This window comes from Podarcis raffonei, chromosome 2, assembly GCF_027172205.1.
Source record: "Podarcis raffonei isolate rPodRaf1 chromosome 2, rPodRaf1.pri, whole genome shotgun sequence".
Taxonomy (NCBI): Eukaryota; Metazoa; Chordata; class Lepidosauria; order Squamata; family Lacertidae; genus Podarcis; species Podarcis raffonei.
In genome coordinates this window covers 55,673,801-55,693,446 of record NC_070603.1, presented here as the reverse complement: position 1 = coordinate 55,693,446, position 19,646 = coordinate 55,673,801, and the positions used below count along the sequence as shown (strand labels likewise).

General features: G+C 41.9%; 1 long non-coding RNA gene across 1 annotated transcript; it reads left to right on the top strand.

Moving 5' to 3' along the window:
• The first annotated feature begins 1,784 nt into the window (after window positions 1-1,784).
• Window positions 1,785-16,658, top strand: LOC128407832 (uncharacterized). The gene is made up of 4 exons (XR_008328917.1): window positions 1,785-1,832; window positions 4,079-4,285; window positions 14,235-14,324; window positions 16,365-16,658. It is a non-coding gene; the product is annotated as an uncharacterized LOC128407832 (long non-coding RNA).
• Window positions 16,659-19,646: the final 2,988 nt, after the last annotated feature.

The following is a 19,646-nucleotide window of genomic DNA, read 5'->3' as shown; positions in this document are numbered from 1 at the left end:
CATTTCTTTATTGTTCGGTAAGGTCACGCTGCCCTGCAATCCACTCCAGCCGAATTCCAATCTAACTAGGTCAAGTTGTAAAATTAATTCTGGAATTGGAATGTGCAAAATTTGCTGCAGCTTTCAGTTCCTTCAGTTCATTTCAATATTTTCTGTCCTGTATGTTACCAGTTCACAAATGCAGACTGATAAAACACTGTGAAAATAAATACTGATGTGATTCCTTTCGTGGGGTGTTTTACTGATGCGCACATGCACACGAGATGCAATGATAAAATACCACACTAAAGGGGTATTTATGCAACTGGTCATACTAGGGTTGCATTTTTGCTGCAATTTATCAATATGCATATCACACGTGCATCTAGTGCAAACAGAATATTGATACAATCACATGCTTGACTCCATCAGCACATGCTCACAGTTAATGTAAAGGGGTAGGGTGTAATGAAGAGAAAGATGTGGCAAATTGTATTCACATGCATTTTTACAAAATTCAGAATTTATAACGAAAGAACAACAATGGTTTTCTAATCATTAAGAAAGGAAAAACTCTGGATATTAGGAATTTTGGATCACTATAGCACATACTCATGAATTATCCAAATTCAAAGGAGTTCAAACACTATTTGTGGTGCCAATGGGAGCTTTAGTTCCATTTGCAATTTTCAGCAGCCGTGGGGGGGTGTGTGATTTCCATCAGGATCACTATTGGGGTGCAGGGTTGACCCCACCAATGCTGCCCATGCACTGTAATCCTGTGGGATATCATCACCCTGAACTTAAGTTTATATAGTTTCAATCTCCTGATGTGACTGCAGTCCACACAATTCATTCAGGGTGCAGTTAGGTTCAAAGTTAAATCCATGTTAAGGGATGATGATGTCTGGAGTCAGACAAATGGTCCACGGTTAGTAGTGGCCGGCTTGGTGAGGCAGAGTTGTGGAGCTGTCCTCATGAGACCAGGGTTGCTGCAGGGGCAGCGCATGGCAGCATCAAGGTTGGGCCTGTGGTACATACCCATTTGCCTCATCCCAGCATCTTCTCTTGTCAAACAGACATTGCAGCTTTGTGAAGCATTGCAAAATTTGTTTTAACTGAAAGCTTTACTACCAGACTTTTAGAAGGCAGCTCTGTTTAGGGAAGCTTTTAATGTTTGATGCATTACTGTATTTTAATATTTTGTTGGAAGCTGCCCAGAGTGGCTGGGGAAGCCCAGCCAGATGGGCGGGGTATAAATAAATTATTATTATTATTATTATTATTATTATTATTATTATTATTATTATTATTTTGTGAGGTAGAAGAAACACGTACCACAGGCAACTCTAGCTCTGTTCTATCACATTTGGCTTTGTGAAAAAAGCTATTGTCTGTCTTTAGCCTCTGTGTCCTGTCCACAAACAGTCTCAGATACTGTCAGGCTGAAGGAGTGGTCAGAGAGATCTGGCTACATGTTTAACAGAGGCAATTTATACAGTTAAAACCCATGCACCTTGAATCTTTGGGAGCTGTGCTTCAAGAACAGGAGAACCTTGATGGCGTTTACTCATCTATTTACAACGTTCTTTAGGAGGAAAAAAACAGCATACATTACCCTCTCCTGTTTCCCTCTCCTGTTATTTATGCAGCCAAATTCTTATGCAGGTACCTGGACGTACAACAAGCCTTATCTGTATGATATTCACAGTGCAACGCTGATGCAGTCTTCTGCTATCTCTCCTCCGTCGACACCCTACATTCCTTGCATCTCTCCTTTAACCCTTGACCCACTTAAAACCTCATCGTTCCTGCCTCCCATCTTCCATGTGCAACAAAACTGCTAAACAAAGGTAGAGGTGATATTTTAATTTTGCTCTTTTACTAGTTTCTATAGTATTACAAGAGAGCACTGTTATCGAAGGGAAAAACTGAATTCAAAAGCAGCTGTCACCACATCGCCAGAGTTGTTCTGTTTCTGTTCATTACAATGGAAAGGTTTTAAAATGTTAGAAAGCATTAGAGTGGTTGTTTCAGTGGTAGTCCTTCATAATAACTTGTATCTTTTCCCCACTGGAGGTCAAAGCAGCTTAGAGAAGGCAATTTTCAGCAGGAAAACAGCATGAGAGGAAATAGTTAAGAAGCTCTACTCCTCCTGCTCTGGTCTTCTGCTACAAATTGAAACCTCAGCAGTTTCTCTCTCTCTCTCTCTCTCTCTCTCTCTCTCTCTCTCTCTCTCTCTCTCTGTGTGTGTGTGTGTGTGTGTCTGTGTGTGTGTGTGTGTGTGTGTAGTCCCTCCAATAGCAATTACATGTATAGTTTTGCCTGTGGGAAGATGGGATGACAGAGAAATTTGATTCAGTTTACATTTAAAGGCAAATTTAGCTAATTCACACTTTCCAAAATAAGATATGAACTGAGACATAGCCACACTCCAAAAGTCACTTCTCCAAATTTTGCAATGCAATACAATTCTCCAGTATATATAGAAATTTGTGTGCTAGCACAGGGTTTCCCAAACTTGGGCCTCCAGGTGTTTTTGGACTACAACTCCCATCATCCCTAGCTAGCAGGGCTAGTGGTCAGGGATGATGGGAACTGGAGTCCAAAAACAGCTGGAAGCCCAAGTTTGTGCATATAAAGTGTGCATATAAATGCCTATACCAGCAAAAAATAGCCTTCAAAAATGCATTATGTTAGGATAACTTGCTTTGCAAAAAATGTGTATAATAGACAACTTTGCATGCAAACATGTTTATTAGGAGAATTTTGCAGTAAAATACTTAAGTTTCATGAGGACTTTAGAAAAGAAAAGAAATCACAAACAGATATTGAAATATGAAGAACTGAATACAAGATTGGAAAAATGAGAAAATGAGAGAAATTAAAATCAACATATTCATCCCTAGTGAAAAGGGGGACTTTTTTTGTATAATTATGATGCATGCCAAATATTAGAGGCATTTTTCTATACAAATTGCTCAACAGTAAATATGAGTCCAAATTAATATCCAAGTCTTAAATGATCATAAAACATCCTAGCAGTGCACTCTGTGTCAATTCCTCAATTTATTGACCATCCTATATACTAGATTATATTAAGGTATGTCACTGACAGAGCCAGTGTGGTTTAGTGGTGAGAGCATCAGACTAGGAGCTGGGAGAATAGGGTCTGAATCCCCACTCAGCCATGAAGCTCAGCCTAACTTACCCCACAGGTAGATTAGGCTGAATGGGTTATGAACAAATTATTAGGTTAATTATTCAGTTCAAGTCTTCATTGGTCTAGTGCAGGCTTCCTCAACCTCGGCCCTCCAGATGTTTTGAGACTACAATTCACATCATCCTTGACCACTGGGCCTGCTAGCTAGGGATCATGGGAGTTGTAGGCCAAAAGCATCTGAGGAAGCCTGATCTAGTGTCACCAAGATGTGTCCCAGATATATGCAAGTTATGGGTATCTTACCATCCTTCATTCCTTTACTATGCCAAAACATATATGTGATTTACAAGATGTACTGAACTTACAAGTATTCCAGAGTGACTTGCTTCCTTTAATGTGAAGAGCAGCCTAAGGTCTGTGGATCCTTCATACATCTGGCCTTCAGTGTAACTGTGAGATTTCCTGAACTTGTTTACACGGCTTTATTGTCCAAGCACATTACATTACCCAGTGGAGATTTATAACCAAAGCTGCAGATCAGAATACAAATTTGAAGGAGATAAAGATCTTGGCAAGGACATGCATCCTCAGTTCAGTGTATTCAAGACAGAGATCCTGCTGTTCGTCTATTTGGCTATCATATATTGCTGGGCTTCTCTTTGATCTTGCCTCACCTTGACCAACTTATATTACTAGTGCAGATATCAGGAAAAGCCAAGGAATTCCTGTACTAATGACTTCCTGCCTAAGATCCAGCCACTGTAACGCTGCCTCACAAAGATGGGGAATAGAAATACAGGTCTGTGTGATAGCAGACATAGCCAAGACTAACATTGACAGGTTGTAAATAGAGCTGAATACGAAGGCTGAAAATGCTTTTGAAAAAGCGATCATCATGGTGTGTACAGTCATCTCACTTTCACCTCTTGAAAACAGGTTTTTGTACTTCTTTCAAAAGCCTACAAAGGCTATTTGATCAGAGGTGACAAAAGAACAAAAGCAGTCTGAGTGTACACCATGGGAAGCAGTTTCCAGAGGGGAAGTCATTGTATTGTTGCAGCAGAAACGCACAAGCTTTTGTGCACCAGAGTCTACTTCATCAGATGGATGGACTGTATCTCAGCCCAGTGATTCAGTTGGCAGGTATGTACAGGAGTGTAAAAGGAGAGGATGTGTGTGAAAAAGTTGGAATTAAATGGCAATGAAATGCAAAAAGTACAATCTTTGACAATGTAATTATGGTTGATGCATGATGTAACTGAAAGTTTACATAAGACATTAAGAAAGGGAGAAAGGCACAGTTTCATTGTCTCTCACCCCAGAGTCAAACATAGTTTCCATTTAATATGCTCAGACTGCTGTTTCAATTTATAAATGGCTCAGTGTGCAGAATTATGGTAAAGGTGGCCTTGAAAGAGTAAGGCGAGGTGATTTAGAAGAGGGTTTTATGGGCTATGAGGGGCCAGTGTTGGGTACCCATGGCACAGCAATTCAGTCTGGAACGGTTTCTAAAAAACCCTCTCTGTTTCCAACATATGCTGTGATCCAGAGGCATATTATACTACATGCTCCAGCACTGCTCCAATGCCTCTTTGCCAAATCAAGGAAGGAGACATCTTCGACAGCCTCGCCTTCTTTCTGAATGCAATGTGCCCCCCCCCACTGCATATATTCTATTGCTGTAACAATGTGGGATGGGGGTGGAAATTGATGCAGCATTTAAAGGTGAACCTACCTCATTTGCACTTTGCAGTTCAGTATGCAAACCAAAACACAGCCATCTTTCAAAAATTCTCCTTTTATCAAACTTCACAATGCAGTACACAGGGAATGTGCAGAAAAATGCATATAAAGTATGTGTAAACATGCATTTATCTGGGAAAATAACATGCAACATGCATATTCCTAGGATTATTTGTCAAAAATGTTTATATTAGGTAAAAGTATATTCAAAACGTGCCTATTTAAAGAAATTCCTACAAAAATGCGGATGAATTATCATGGTGACTTTTTTTAAAGGGCAAACTGATGTGGTAAATGAACCTGAATGATTACCCGGGCCCTGCCAACTGTGTAGTTGTGTTGGCATTTTGTGTAATGAGAAGACCCTGTGAGAGAGATGTAGGGCATCATTACTCCTCGTGCCAGTACCACCAGCTCCCAGGGAGAGGATAGGTGACATGAGCCTGAGTAGAAGCCATGCCCAAGACCCCTCTAATGTGATTCTGTTGGGGAAATATTGGGGTCCAAGCCCAATACTTATGTTGTGAACTCCCCTGAGATCTGCGGACGAAGGGCAGCATACAAATTTTACAAATAAATAAACAAAACACAACAAAACTGGGGAGGCAGAATGAGAAACTGAGAAACCAAAGTTGCCGGCTTTGCCAGTCCATGATAGTAACACACATGGTAGCAACATATGCTTTGCAGAGTTCTATGGCTGCACTGGGCTAGGGTAGGTTGGCTGTCCAAAAGACCTTTCATAACACCGTATGATTCATATGAATTGACATGAAAACATTTTATCAAGGCTCAGTATAGGCCAGTGAATATGCTACATACAATGATGTATAACTAACCTTGAAGGGATGTTCTGTAGAAGGCAGATTCTTGGAACAATGCACTGAATAATACAGATGAAAATCTCCAGTGATATGCGGATGTAATATCTGTTAGGAAATACTTGTATGTATATAAGACCAGTATTACCCTCCCCAATTATCTTTCGCTTCATGCTGAAATTCTCTCAGGAATATCATTCATCAGGCCACTAACAACCTATGATTTATTCTTCTCCTTTCAGAGGCACTTCTTCATTTTTTATGCAACCAAATTCATTCTAAGGCCGCTCAAACCAATACAATAGGAAAGAGAAGATAATAATTATATGATGAAGGTTCCAGCACACTTCAGCGGTGAGGGTATTCCACAACCTAGGAGCTGCCACAGAGAAGGCCCTCTCCTGGGCTACCTACTCTGCCACTCCACAGTGAGGGCACTCAGGAGCGATCATGTCAACAGCCCTACACATCTCATGAGAGCCTTGACAGAAGTGCTAGCCGTGTCAGCCAGAACATCCACCGAATCATTCGGGAATCTAGTCTCCATCTTAATAGGTCCCCTACCACTGCAGCATGAAGTACAATGTTCAGCTTGAACCACCCTAGGAAATGATCTATCCTTGACAATGGACCAGGAAAGGAATGATTGAATCAGCGAAGCAACCAAAAAAAGGGCAGTGTGGTGCAGCAGACTGCTCTGTGAGAAGGAGAGGGAGGCAAGATGTGCCAACTAAACTATCCAACCCCATCTTTGGCTCTCACCACTGGCCCTAAGACAATTCCCTGCCTGCCTCCATGAAATATACTTGGAGTCTCGTGATTTCATGCTCTTTATTGCAGCTTGTAAAACAGTGAATGAATTTTCCCCAAAACCTCAGGCTTTACATACATTATTTACACAATGAGTCCCATCTGATTGGCTGATTCTGCTTCCCTCCTGGAGCCTGATTGGGCTGCTCCTGCAGGCCAATCAGGTTGTTGCATTCTAGGATCCTACCTCCCTATTGTTCTAGGATCCAAGCTTAGTACATAACACCCCACTAAACAGCCTTTTAACCTACTTTCTGGTTGAGCTAACTCTTTGTGCTGACTAGGGTGGTAAGGCAATTGGGCGTGGGGCCTCAGATTTTTAAACCAAAACAAACTTAGCTTCCACAGTGTAAATATTTATTGAGAAAATACTATGCAGTGAGGTTACCCTAATTTTAAAACATTTCTAACAGTTTTATCATAGAATCATAAAATTGTAGAGTTGGAAGTGACCATAAGGGTCATCTAGTACAGCCCCCTGGCATGCAAGAATCTTTTGCCCAATGTAGGGCATGAACCCAGGACCTTGAGATTAAGAGTCTCATGCTCTACTTACTGAGCTATCCCATCATAAGAGCAAATGAAAATTACACAGGAGAATACACCCATCTAAAAGGCTATGGTTTTCCTACCCATGCCAACACTTAACAATTTCTCTCAGTCACAGGATTGCAGCCTTAGTTTAATTCTGTACTATTCTTCAGCTGTAGCAGATGTTTTCTAGTACAGTTTACAGTTTCTAAAGTCAGTGTACTTTTAAAATTTACCATCATACTTCAAAACTGTGAATGAGAGTCAGATGTAAGTAAGGAGGTCAAGAAATTAAAGCTTCCCACATATGTTGTATTTTTGGATATTTCTACTACCATACTAATGCACTAAAAAAGAAACAGTTCTAAGTAAACACAGTCAGTCTATCCCTGCTTGGGGAAGAACATACATTGCAACATCAGAATCCTATTTATCATCAGAATTTGTAAAACACACAGCACACAAAGCACAGCCCTGGATGTACACCCCAAAAGAGATCATTGACTTAATTGTGTGTGATAACACTGTCTTAACATAGCTTTCAGTTCTCACTGCCAGTTAAGTACAGAAGCAAACCTCAAACACGTTGTTGCACAGAATGAGTTGTTGTCAAAGGCAGTGGCATCTTAAAATAATATAGCAACAGGAAAATGATATTGTTCATGCCCTTTTCTCCGAGTGAAGGGAGATTCCAGGGGTTCCTGAGCTTACCCAGGGTTCTGTGCCTCCTTTCAGCTCCCAGGATCAGCCAAAACTCACACACAAAACTTGCCCCACTAGCCCATTGCTTCCCTTCCTAGAGGAAGATGTGGCATCCAGCCAAAGGAGGTGGGGAAAGGACCACCCTCTCTTGCTGGAAGCATCTTCAGCTGTCACTATGGCAACACATCTCACTCTTTCAAATGCTGATGATGGCACTTTGCTGGGCTGCCTAAAGCCATTAGCCTCAAAGAGGAAGTGCTTTGACCAGCTTCTTCTGCTACATTCTAAGCCTTATGGATACAGAACCACAGGCCTGGAAGCAACCCACCGATATCATCCAGACCAACCTTCCCATCCTATAAAAGCAGCATGCTTCAAGATCCCCGTGGGAGTGCACTCCACTTGAGTGCTTGGTTCTTCAAAAAGCAATGCCCCCCCCAGCAACAACCAGTCATTTCCAGAACATTTTCTTACTTTTTAAAGAGCTGTTTTTCATTCAACAGAATGGATATTCCTTTTCCAGTACCCCTTAAGGAATGAAATCGACTCACTAGATAATAAAGTCACTGCAAGCTAGCCTTGAGAGCATCACCTCTTCCATTTAACTTGTACAGGATTTGAGAAGGTAACTGGAATTAGGCAACTGGAGTGAATAGGCTTCTACTTACCATCAGCACCCCCCATAAGCTCAGGGCTAGTGTCTTGGTAATAAGGGGGACGCTCTTCTTCCCACTGTACACCTAAACAATTTATCTGTATGCAGCCTGAACTGCAGAATTGTTTTGGTGGTTCACTAAAGAGAGCGGGGGGAGTCTTTTCCTGGAAAGGAAAATTGTGTGCCATTGCTCATCCTGTTTTGTGTGAAGCAGATAGGTTGATTTGCTTGTATGGTGAGGTTGCTCAATTGCACTTACAATACACTAAGTTGTAAGGAATGCTAGGGAATGATTTATGAGGCTCACAACAGCAAGGAAAAGGTCTAGATTTGTTATTGCAGAAAACGATTGCAAACAGCTTCTATACGCAAATTGCTGGTTTGCAAAGATCACAGGTGTCCATAGTGGGCCATATACGTTGGGAAGCAGGGGAGGGAGGTGGCACTGGGTTTTGCCGCACCACAACACCCTGCCATGGTGGGAGAGTTTTGCTTCTTGACCTGCTAGCGGAGCAGCGGCAAATATGAGGGAAGAAGGTCTCAGCAGCTCAGTGGCCTCCTGACTCTCTGATGGTTACCGCAAGTATAAAAGGAACCCAGCAGTTGAGCTTCATGAAATGAAGGGTTGGAGGGAAGGTGGATAGTAAGATGTGCTGGGACAATAACCAGCAGGCAATCTTTCTCTTGAACATGGAGTTTCTGCCTGAGACGTTGGCTGATCAAAATTAAAGGCAACCTGCAGCAGGGCAGTTACCTGAGTGAGGAAGCTATTGATCTGTATGCCACTCACCCGTCTTGCACTCTTGCACAGAGGTGCTTTTGAAACTCTTTCCCCAGGCAGCCTTTGGATAGAGATTGCATGTGGGATCTTGTACAGTCATACCTCGGGATAAATACACTTTAGGGTAAGTATTTTTGGGTTGTGCTCTGCGGTGACCTGGAAGTAATGGAGCGCGTTACTTCCGGGTTTCGCTGCTCGTGCATGCGCAGACGGTCAAAATGATGTCACGCGCATGCGCAGAAGCAGCGAAACGTGAACTGTGCATGTGCAGAAGCATCATACGTTCTGTTCAGGATGTGAACAGGGCTCTGGTACCACTGTATATGCTAAGCCTGTATCTGCTGAGCCACAGAGATAATTTGACTATATGTCTGGAATCCCTGGGTATGTTGCATGGGGCAGGGAAGTCAGCATGCCACATGCCTCATCCATGTGAGACTACCAAGGCTCCACCAGCTGCGCCCTGCCAACCATATGGCTGGAGTGCATGCAACTTGCCTCCTAAGCCTCCTTAGGAGGAGAGCGATCCCTGCAGAGGCTTAGGATGGAAGCTACGCCCCACCAACTATATGGCTGGCAGGCGCTCAGCTTCCCTCCCAAGCCTCTGTGGGGAGTGCTCTCCAGCAGTGGCATGGGGGAGATGACACACGTTAGCCCTGACACTAGGCACTATGGCAGCAGGTTATTGAAAAGTATGTTATATGAACTATATGTTGTTGTTTTTTAATTTCTTTGTTTGCTCTTTTTTGTTTGTTTAAAAATTGGAAAATTTAATAAATATCTTAAAAAAAAATAGAAGTCTTCTTTTTTTCCATTTAGGAGTGTGTGTACCTGAGGTCCTGTTTACTGGCCTGTCCAGCCCTATTGCCACCTGCCCCATAATCTGTTAGCAGCCCCCGTTGGCACTTATGCTGGTACTTTTCTGTTACTGATCTTCTAGTTTTCACTCTCTGTGATGATTTTTAGATTGTGTTGTTGTGTTTTTAGGTTATACTATGATTTGTAACGTTATAGTTGGTTCTTTAACATGTTAGGAGCTGCCTTGAGAGGGGAAACTCTGTAAGGTAGCCTATAAATACATAATATAATACTAATAGCAATGATAACCATTGCTGTATTCAATACCTTACACAGCAAAAAAAAAAGGGGGGGGAATAGCTACTTTTGCAGTATTTTGACTTGTCTCTATTAATTACGTTTCATTAACTGCTCTGGCGTCCAAAGACATATGACAAACTTAATGATAATGAATAATGAATAAGGCAAAATTAAAAGCTTCCTGAGGAAATTTTCTTTGAATTGCCCCAAGATGAAGAAAGGAATAGCTAGGGGGGGGAAGGTGGAACATTAATTCTAATTTTTATGCAGAGGCCTTAAGAAAACAGTGGTATTTCAGATTTGAGTATTTGGCCACAGATGGACATTTCATGCTTTCTTGACAAGTCAGAACACTCCTGCCTTGTAACCATGTAATGGGGCACAAGGTTTGAGCCAAGCTGCAAATGAAAACAGTCGGCCATTCACCAAAGAGTTTCTTACCAGAGCATCATTTTAAGACAGCCCTTTAATAGTATGGACGGATGAGAGGCAAGAAAATTAGAGACCCGGGGATGGCAAAATAGATTATCCCTCCTAGTTTCTAACTATAGCTTGCAAAGACTGTCTATTGCTCATTAAAGCCTTCAGCTCTAATAAGATAGACTCCCCTTCATCCTCTGTGCTAAACTGCAGTAATTAACACGTTCGAAAGAGGTCAAGTTTAGCTGTTGAAAGTAAGGAATCTCTTGAAAGATACCTTTGCATTTTGAAGCTCAATTTACAAAGATACATTGATAGAAATTGGATTGGAGCACTGCAAAAACTACAGTGGTCACAGGGTTTATAGAATTCAGCTCTTGCTGAAAACAGCAGCTTGAAATTAAAAGGAAACTGCTCTTTAGCATTGTATGTATATTTGTTGGTCAGCAACCATGTTTTGGGTCACAGTGAGGGTCTGGATCTAATCAAAACATGCCCAGTGGGGTGGTTGTGGTAGCTATGGGCAATGCTGGTGGCAGCATAATCAGATAACTTCATGCCATGCCAATTAAAATGCTGTCCTCAAAGAGGATAGCACCACCCCCAATCAAAATGCTGGACTGGGTAGGTCACAGGGCACCCAGTGTGTGAGAACTGCTTTAAACCTGATTGGCTGAGGACAGCCTATTTAGCAGCATCAAGCATGGCAGGAGGGGGAAGCAGAGGGGAGCAAGAAGAAATAGAGGGTGCTGCAGGAGCACTGGCTTCAGAAATAGCTAGCCCTCCTTAAGAAAGTGAGTTCTGAAGCTACAGATTGCCTCAGTGATAACCACAGTTAAATAAATCAAGCAGACAACTAATAAAATTTTTTGCTGTCTGTATGAAACAAGGGGGTAACACCCAAGCCACCCCTATTATAGCAGAAAGAGCTTCAATTAAACACATTGAACTGGGAGGATTGTTTTAGAAGGCAAAATACTCAGGCCAGTGGGTGTCCCTGATCATTCTGAGTGTGATGACATGATTCGCTTCTTGGTGTCCTGGTGGAAGGGGATTCCCTGTGTTCTGAACATACAGACTTTGGACACTGTTAAGATGCATGGTGGGAGAGGGGACCTAAGGTTACCATGTTCCAAACCATGCAGGGCTTTATAGATTAAACTCATCACCTTGAATAGCTCTTAGGAACAAAGCAGAAACTAAGCAGATAACAATGCAGACCACAGGACACAAGCAAGATTCTGCCGCTGGTGAGGCCATAGGCTACCCCTTCACTTTCAGGTTTGATAGACTCTGTTTCAGGAATCCTTCTGCACTAACAACAGTAGTGTCCACATACTAGCATCAAACAAAATTGGGCTGGGGATTTAAGATTAAGATAAGAAATATAAATTACGTCAACATCATGGGGCAAAAGAGGCTTAGGCTACATAGATAAGAATGCTTGCAAATCACATCATGTGGTGTGCATCGTTCCACTACTGACAGCTTGCACGACAACACTATCCAAACATGGACTATATTGATTGTTGAAGGATATGATCTATCCCTAGGCAGACTGCTGAGTGGGGAAGATTAATAAGGCTGTAATTCAGTAGCTTCATAAACCAGTGGAAAGCATTCAGCTGCCATCTCTGGAGCTTTAAAAACCCCCACTTGGCATAGGATTTTGCCCGCCCCTTGTGTGATACTAACAGCCTAAAAACAATAATTGCTGCCCAGCAGTGCAGAAACATAATCAATGCACTTATTGAATTACAGAGGCAAAATAATATTATCATCCAAATTACTGAACTGGCCCCTAAATTTTCTGAGCGTGATTTCAAATATAATTTAAGTGAAATCGAGAGGTATAATCAGATTTAAAGGCAGCTCTGTCTTTAAACATAGTAAGATGTATGAATAGAAAAGATAATGCTATCCATTCTAGATTGTGCCGCCAAGGTTAAATATGGAAAGCTGGAGGTTAATGAAAACAGTTTGGCTAAGACAGGAAGACGAATGGCTTATGAAAAAGAATGTCTGTGTCTTACTTGGCAAAATAGTGAAAGAAGGATTTGCAATCAATGAAAAGGAATGCCGGAAAATTAGCACATTTACCGGTAACTTTATTCCTGTATTTAGAGGTAGCAGTGTTGGCCAGGAGTGCCTTTCATTAGCTGCATGTTAACCAGACTCTGGCCTTTGTTAGAGTAGGTATCCCATGAGGCTATACTTTCATAACCTCAGGAACTTGTTATGTGCTCAGATCTTTGGTCCACCAGTATTGTTGACTCTGACTTGTGAGAGCTCACCAGGTTTTCAGACAACAGCTGCTGCAAGCCCTACCTTGAAAGCCCATCACAGGCATAGGGCAGGACCATGTCTCCCTGGATGCACCTCTAGTTGTGGTCGTCAGATCAGACCCTGCTTCATATTTCCTCATTGTGGGAAGTGAAAATATTTGCAACTCGGAGCAAGCCAGTGATTATCATTGTTTTGGGTTGGAGAACTCTCAGCTAATAAGCCAGAGTAGCCTGGCTAGATGTGTAAATTATTAAGAAACCAAGATTGGTGATGGCCCACCAAGGAAAGCATCAAGAGAGAGTGAAGACTGCCATCCTCCAGCTGTGAGACCAAAGGAGTTTAAGATTTCAGGGTGGATGATGTAAGAAAACAGGAAAAAAGTGTCAGTTTTGAAAGCAGAGATGGTAGGGCCAGAGCATGAGCGGGGCAGCCTGCTTTATGCTGCAGAGAGGGTCAGACATGATATTTAGGGGGTTTCTTGGAAATGGAAGCTTGCAGGGCCCTATTGGCATGTGAATGCTTTGCACTCTCTCCATCTAGATGCAGATTGTATATATGTATAAATAAACCGTATACTGTATCATAAAGACACCACAGACTCTGCTGTGCCTCATTGTCTCAAAAGGGAACACAGACTTTGGTAAGCGCTTGCAAACCCTGGAATTTCACACCTCTCCTAGAGATTGTGGTGGCGTGTAACAATATTCATGGATCCAAATGAGAAGGGACATGGGATGGGTGGGGGAGAAGGTGCAGTATGTGCTATAACATGCTGCATGTTAATTGGAAAAACACCAGAGGGAAAGAAAGCAGTATGGAATGGCAAAGAGATTTATTACACCCCACCCTCGCATTTACAGTCGACCCTGAACAATGATTTTTATTTCTGCTTTTTCAACTCAGTGCACATCTGCTTAAAATATATGCACACATTTGGAGTGCATAGAACAGCAGCACATATAAAGCAGCTGTTTCAGAAGCTGTTTGGGTAAGTCTGTTGCTTCCCTTTACCTCCTTGGGAACATGAGATTTGCTGGTAAGCTGGTGGGCAGGTTACTAGGCCTGCAAAACAGGCATTCTTCTTACACTGTCAGCAAAATGCAGAATAGGAATAATGACAGTAGCAGCAACAGGACCAGAGGAGAGGCAGGAGCCAGAAATATGAGAGTGAGAGAGGGAGAAACAGTGAGAGAGGAAACAGGAGGTTAAAGAAGAATAACCTCAAATGCTTTGTTGTATTTCCAGGAGTGACTGATCAGGATGATAGCCTTTCACAACTCAAGCAGGAAGCAAAAGCGGCTCTACTCACTGTGGTTCTCTACTTCTACTAGGGAGGTAAGAAACCATTGCTTTTCATTATGCCTTCTATTGGTTGCATGCCGCCCTGTTTCTGTTCTGCTGCAGTTCATCTTTTGCTGAAATCACTGACTGCTGTGGCAAAATTACGCAATTTACATAATTAATTACATAAATTATGTACATTATGTAGGCTACATTGTCATTACATTATTCCACTCCATTCATTTCAGTGCAAAGTAAACTCAATGCAAATAGTGGTGGTGTGAATGCAATCAATTGTGTATTGTTTGTGGACTGAAAGCAACAACAGCAGTGAATACTGATCATATTCACATAGTGGAATGGATTGATTTCCATTCTGGTCAGGGGAGGAACAAGTGAAAATCAGCAATCCCGGCCTCCCACCCCCATTTTTGTTTTTGTCAGTATTCTCCAACAACTCTTATCTCTACTCTGAGTACCATTAGCCAAGCTTAAGAAGTGCCTTAGATAAGGCATGCTTGGGTTGGGGAGAAATGGGAAAATTTGGAAAACAGAATTGTGCATGCTTCTTAGATGCCCTGTTCTTCCATTGCCCTGAGGTATCGTGGATGACACTGTCCCATTGCCGTTGCTGGAATAAGATACAGCTGCTGGTTGAATTGTCTTCTGTTTGTGAAATTGGAGTGGAGGGGCACCATCTTGTTTTTTTGCCTCGGGCAGTAAAATGTCTTGAGCCACAGCTCAGCCAGTCTACCTCAGCCACAGCTAACACCTCTACAGCCACCAAACCACTTGAAATTTCTCTGCTTGTGTACAAAAATGGGTGCTTACATTCCAAAACTGCTTTTTGGAAGATTTGGCATGGGACGTTTTTTTCTTGTGCTCTCTGATGTTTCTGTATCAGCCTAACACACAGTTTAAGTCAGTCCAGTCCAGTCAGGTGACATGTATTTAAGAATAGAAACAACTTTCCAGACCAGCAGCACAAGGCAGTTGGCCAGCCCATCCTGGCAAAGAGCACGCAAGCTCATTGGCATCAAACCAGAACTAGAACTGCTGACATAAGAGTCATATGTATTTGTCTTTATGTATGCAGCTCGGTGGCAGAGCTTCTGCTTTCCATGCAGATGGTCCCAGATTCAATCCCTGGCTTCTCCAGGTTGAGCTGGGTGTGCCCTTTGCCTGAAATGCTGGAGGGTCACTGCCAGTCAGTGCTGACAGTTCTGAACTAGATGGACCAATGGTTTGGCTTAGTTGAAGGCAACTTCTTATCTTGTGTACAAAACGCCAAATAAGATGTGGCTCTCCATTAATGACCAATGTTCCCCAGGCATCATTTAGCTGAACGATAGGATAATTGTTTATTTCCCTTCTTAGCGGATTGCAGTATTTGCTAGGAAATCACGTTAAGCAATGAAATTTAGTTTTATACCACACTTAGGCTGCAATCCGATATTCCAATGGTGGGCTAACCCCCAGTTCACAGGCCTAATCTGCCCCTTCCCAGCAAATCCTTCACAGTAGGCCACTTATTTTGTCAGTGACTGTGGCAAAAATACGTTAAAAATAGACACAACATTGAAATAAGTGGAGCCCAGTGCCCCAATGTCACACCTTCCTGGTAATCACATCAGTCATTTGATGAGTGGGAGCAGTAACCTCTCTCCTCCACTGATTTGCATGGGTGAGCTAAGGACGAAGCCTATTTGTATGTCTCTCTGTGTGTGTGCACATATGAAATAGTGTGAGAGAGTGTGGGCTGGCCACCCCCAGACATATAGCCCCTGGAGGGTTGGCCAAGAATGAATGTGGGCCTCAGGCCAACAAACTTTAATCACCCCGGTATTCAGATTTTCCTGGTGGTAAGCCTCATTGAATTTAATGAGACTTACGAGTAGACATGTACTGTATAGTAGGAATGGGGAGCTGCTGTTGGGCTCTGACTCCCATTATCCCTGACTGTTGGCCATCCTAGCTGGGGCTGATGAGAGTTGGAGTCCCACAAAATTGGAGGGCTGCATATTCCCCAGCTCTTGAATGCTATTTCCATTGCTATCTGTTTGTGGTAATCCTATTTATTCACCTCTATCAAAGGCTGAAGAAAAGAAGCTGGACAGGATCACTTCAAGACAACATATCTGACCCTCCATTAATGACCAAATCTGGTGAACCCACAACTTGTGTTGACATGGTTTGCACAACACACAAAGCCAAACTATGACTTAGCACAAATGTGTGAGCTTCATGTCCACTTTGCTCATCCTTCTGTTCTGCTGCTGCTGTACCACTGTGAGCTAAACTATTGTTTGGTTTAGCATGTCATCCAAACCCAGGCTTAGGGTTTATTGCCTGCAGACAAACCACAAGCAGTAAGCCATAGAGCAAACCTTAGCTACAGTTCATGGTTTGTCTGGAGTGAGACAAACCATGGGTCTGGGTTTGGATAATACAGTAAACAAACCATGAAGCACATTAGCAGCAGGACTGAGTCCACACATTAATGCTAAGCCATGGTTGGGATTCACATTACATGTGAAGTGGGGCATTGTAGTGGAATTTGGTAAGGAATTGGAGGAAAATAATATTAGCAGAGAGCACTAGATATGGCATGTCTGTAGCTGGGTTTATTCCTTTTAACTCCAGCTGCTGGAAAGTCCTGAATCTTCCAGCTTTTGAAATGAGCTGTCAGTAATCCCAGACATTTTCCTACCTGAGGCAAAAGACAAGGTGGCACCTCCCCATCTACATCCAGAAGTCATTCAGATTGCCTCTTGAATTGTATTTCAGTACTGGCAAAAGGACAGTGCCCTTCACTGCAGGCTAGCTAGCACATACAACTCTGCCCACATCCATCAGCATCTGAGGCAGTTGTCTCATTCTGCCTAATGGTAGGGCCATGTCCCTAATAGTCATTGGAGCCTTTTACAGTACAGTCCTATCTGTGTATACTCAGAGCTCATTTCAGCTTACTTCTAAGGAAATGGCTGTAGGATTGCTGCTTTACTTCCACACACACAGAAATTTCAGATTGTTAGGGACAAACAACATAAAAAAGAACTATATTTATGCAAACAACTCACATCCTTTTCTTTTTTTAAAAAAAGAAGAAACATATTTGCTGTTGTTCTTAGCTTTCTCAGACCCCCCCTTTCTGCCACACACACACACATTTTTGAAACCAAACATAGCACTAAGTGAAGTTTGTTTCAATTTGTTTCAGGAAAACAAATTCTGTTATCACAGAAAATATGGTCAAAATTCTATTTATAATCTTTGCTGCTTATTATGGACAGATCTCCCAGAATATTAACTGTACATAATAACTGTGAACAGATGGCAGCCTCAGCTCTTTCTTGTAAAAATTATTAATTCTTTTATCCCTACCATCCAGTGATAAACCACCTGGCTCTTTATTGCTCTGACTCCTTCCTTCGCCCCTCCCAATTCTCATCCTCAGATGTGATGTGACCACCTGCCGCAATTCCAATTGTTTTGGCATAACTCTAAAAAATAAGGTCTAGAGCAGGAATAGTCAAAGTGGTACCCTTTAGATGCTCTGGACTAAAACTCCCATCAGTCCTAGCTAGCATAGCTAATGGTCATGGATGAAAGGAACAGTAGTTCAAAACATATGGTGGGTACCATGTTGGCTTTGCCGCTTCAAACTAAACAGTGTTTCCGGTTACGCTTGAATTCTGCTTAGTTTAAACTGTGATTTGTTAAAACAAACCAGGAACAAGTGATCCTGACTTGTTCATTAACCACAGTTAAAATGAAATCGAGTTCCCCAAGTTTATACATAATAGAGAACTCTAGTTAGCTCATGGTTCAGCATTGTACATTTGAATCTTTCATCATTCTCACAGATACGTGAACATATGAGTGTTGATGTAACCATTTACATACATCTCAAGAAAACTTTCTTCCTCTAGTTGACAATGTTGCTAACTTGTCTGAATGCCAAATCATTGCATATTTCCTGAACTGCTTATACACAATAAAATTTGTAATCACATAAAATCGCTTGTGTAAATCTTTTCCCATCTCTTTTAATAAAGAAGAACATTATTTTCTGCCTCTTCCCATTTTGTGAAGATATAGTGTATATTCTTGTTGGTCACAGCTGTGCTGTAGCTGACTGAGTTGTCAAAGAGGCTGCTCTGTGGACTTAAATGAAGCTGGAATATGTTTAATGTTCAAGAAAATATGTTCTATTATGAATCCAGATAAAACAACTCTGCTTCCCAACTGAAATACATAATTTCCATCTGCCACTTGCCTTAATCAGTGACAAGCACAAATGGAAGAAAACACAGAACTGCATACATAAGCTGTGCTAGCTCTAAAAAGGGCATTTTTAAAAACCCAACTTATGGGCTATGTGGTCTTCACTGCTAGGGAATGCACAACTGAAACAAACTTTGTGGAAGTGCGAGAAATGGAGAGAGAGAGAAACTAGTAGCTAGTTTCTTTCCCTCCCTGGAAAGTAAGCAGCCCAGACTCTCTGTATTTAGCAAGGCATGCATTTCCAAAGAAGACATAAGGAAGTGAGGTATCCAGCCTTTCCTGAATGTCAGTGAAATTAGATTTCATGGAATGTCTGAAATCTAGCCATAGCACAATACTGTGACATGTGCCCCAGGTGAGCACTCCAGTGTTTACCCAGGTGCAGTTGCTTTTTAAATGAGGTCACTGGAGGCTTATGGCATTTTTGCGATTATATGGTTGAATTTAGGGATGGGTGAATCTGTTAATTTCACTGCCTCATTTTTTCTCCACATCAATCTGCATTTTTGTTTTGTTTTTTAAAAAGCTCTCAAGAAAATTCATTAACAGTTTAGTATAAATTTATCCTTAAATGTACATTTCCATATGCAATTTTGCATAATATACCCCCTATTTTGCAATGCAACTTCCCCTAATAGAATACACTTTTGTATGTTATTGTTGCTGACATATGCATTTATATTACCGCAGTATATGCATTTCTTGACAAATTACTTGGCTGACAAGATTCAGAGAAGTGCTAATCTTGAAGGATAGCTGTGTTTTGCTAAGTGCAAATTAAATGTGAATTGAATTTCTCCTCCATCCCTAGTGAAGATACAGCTTAAATCTAACAGATGCCCCAAATTCACTATTACTCATCAGAGTCCAAGGGAAACCACCAGCAGGTTCTTACAAAGAACAACTCTCTCCTTCTCTTTCTCTTTCTCCTTTTCCTCCTTGACTAATTCAATCCGACCCCAAAACTGTCCCACAGACACAGCTGGATGACGCCATCTGCCCTGGAGGATGGGAGATCGGAGTGGAAAGACATATCCCTTCTGCAAAGGCCAGCCACTGAAGCCCTTTGGTGCCAATCCCCTCAACACA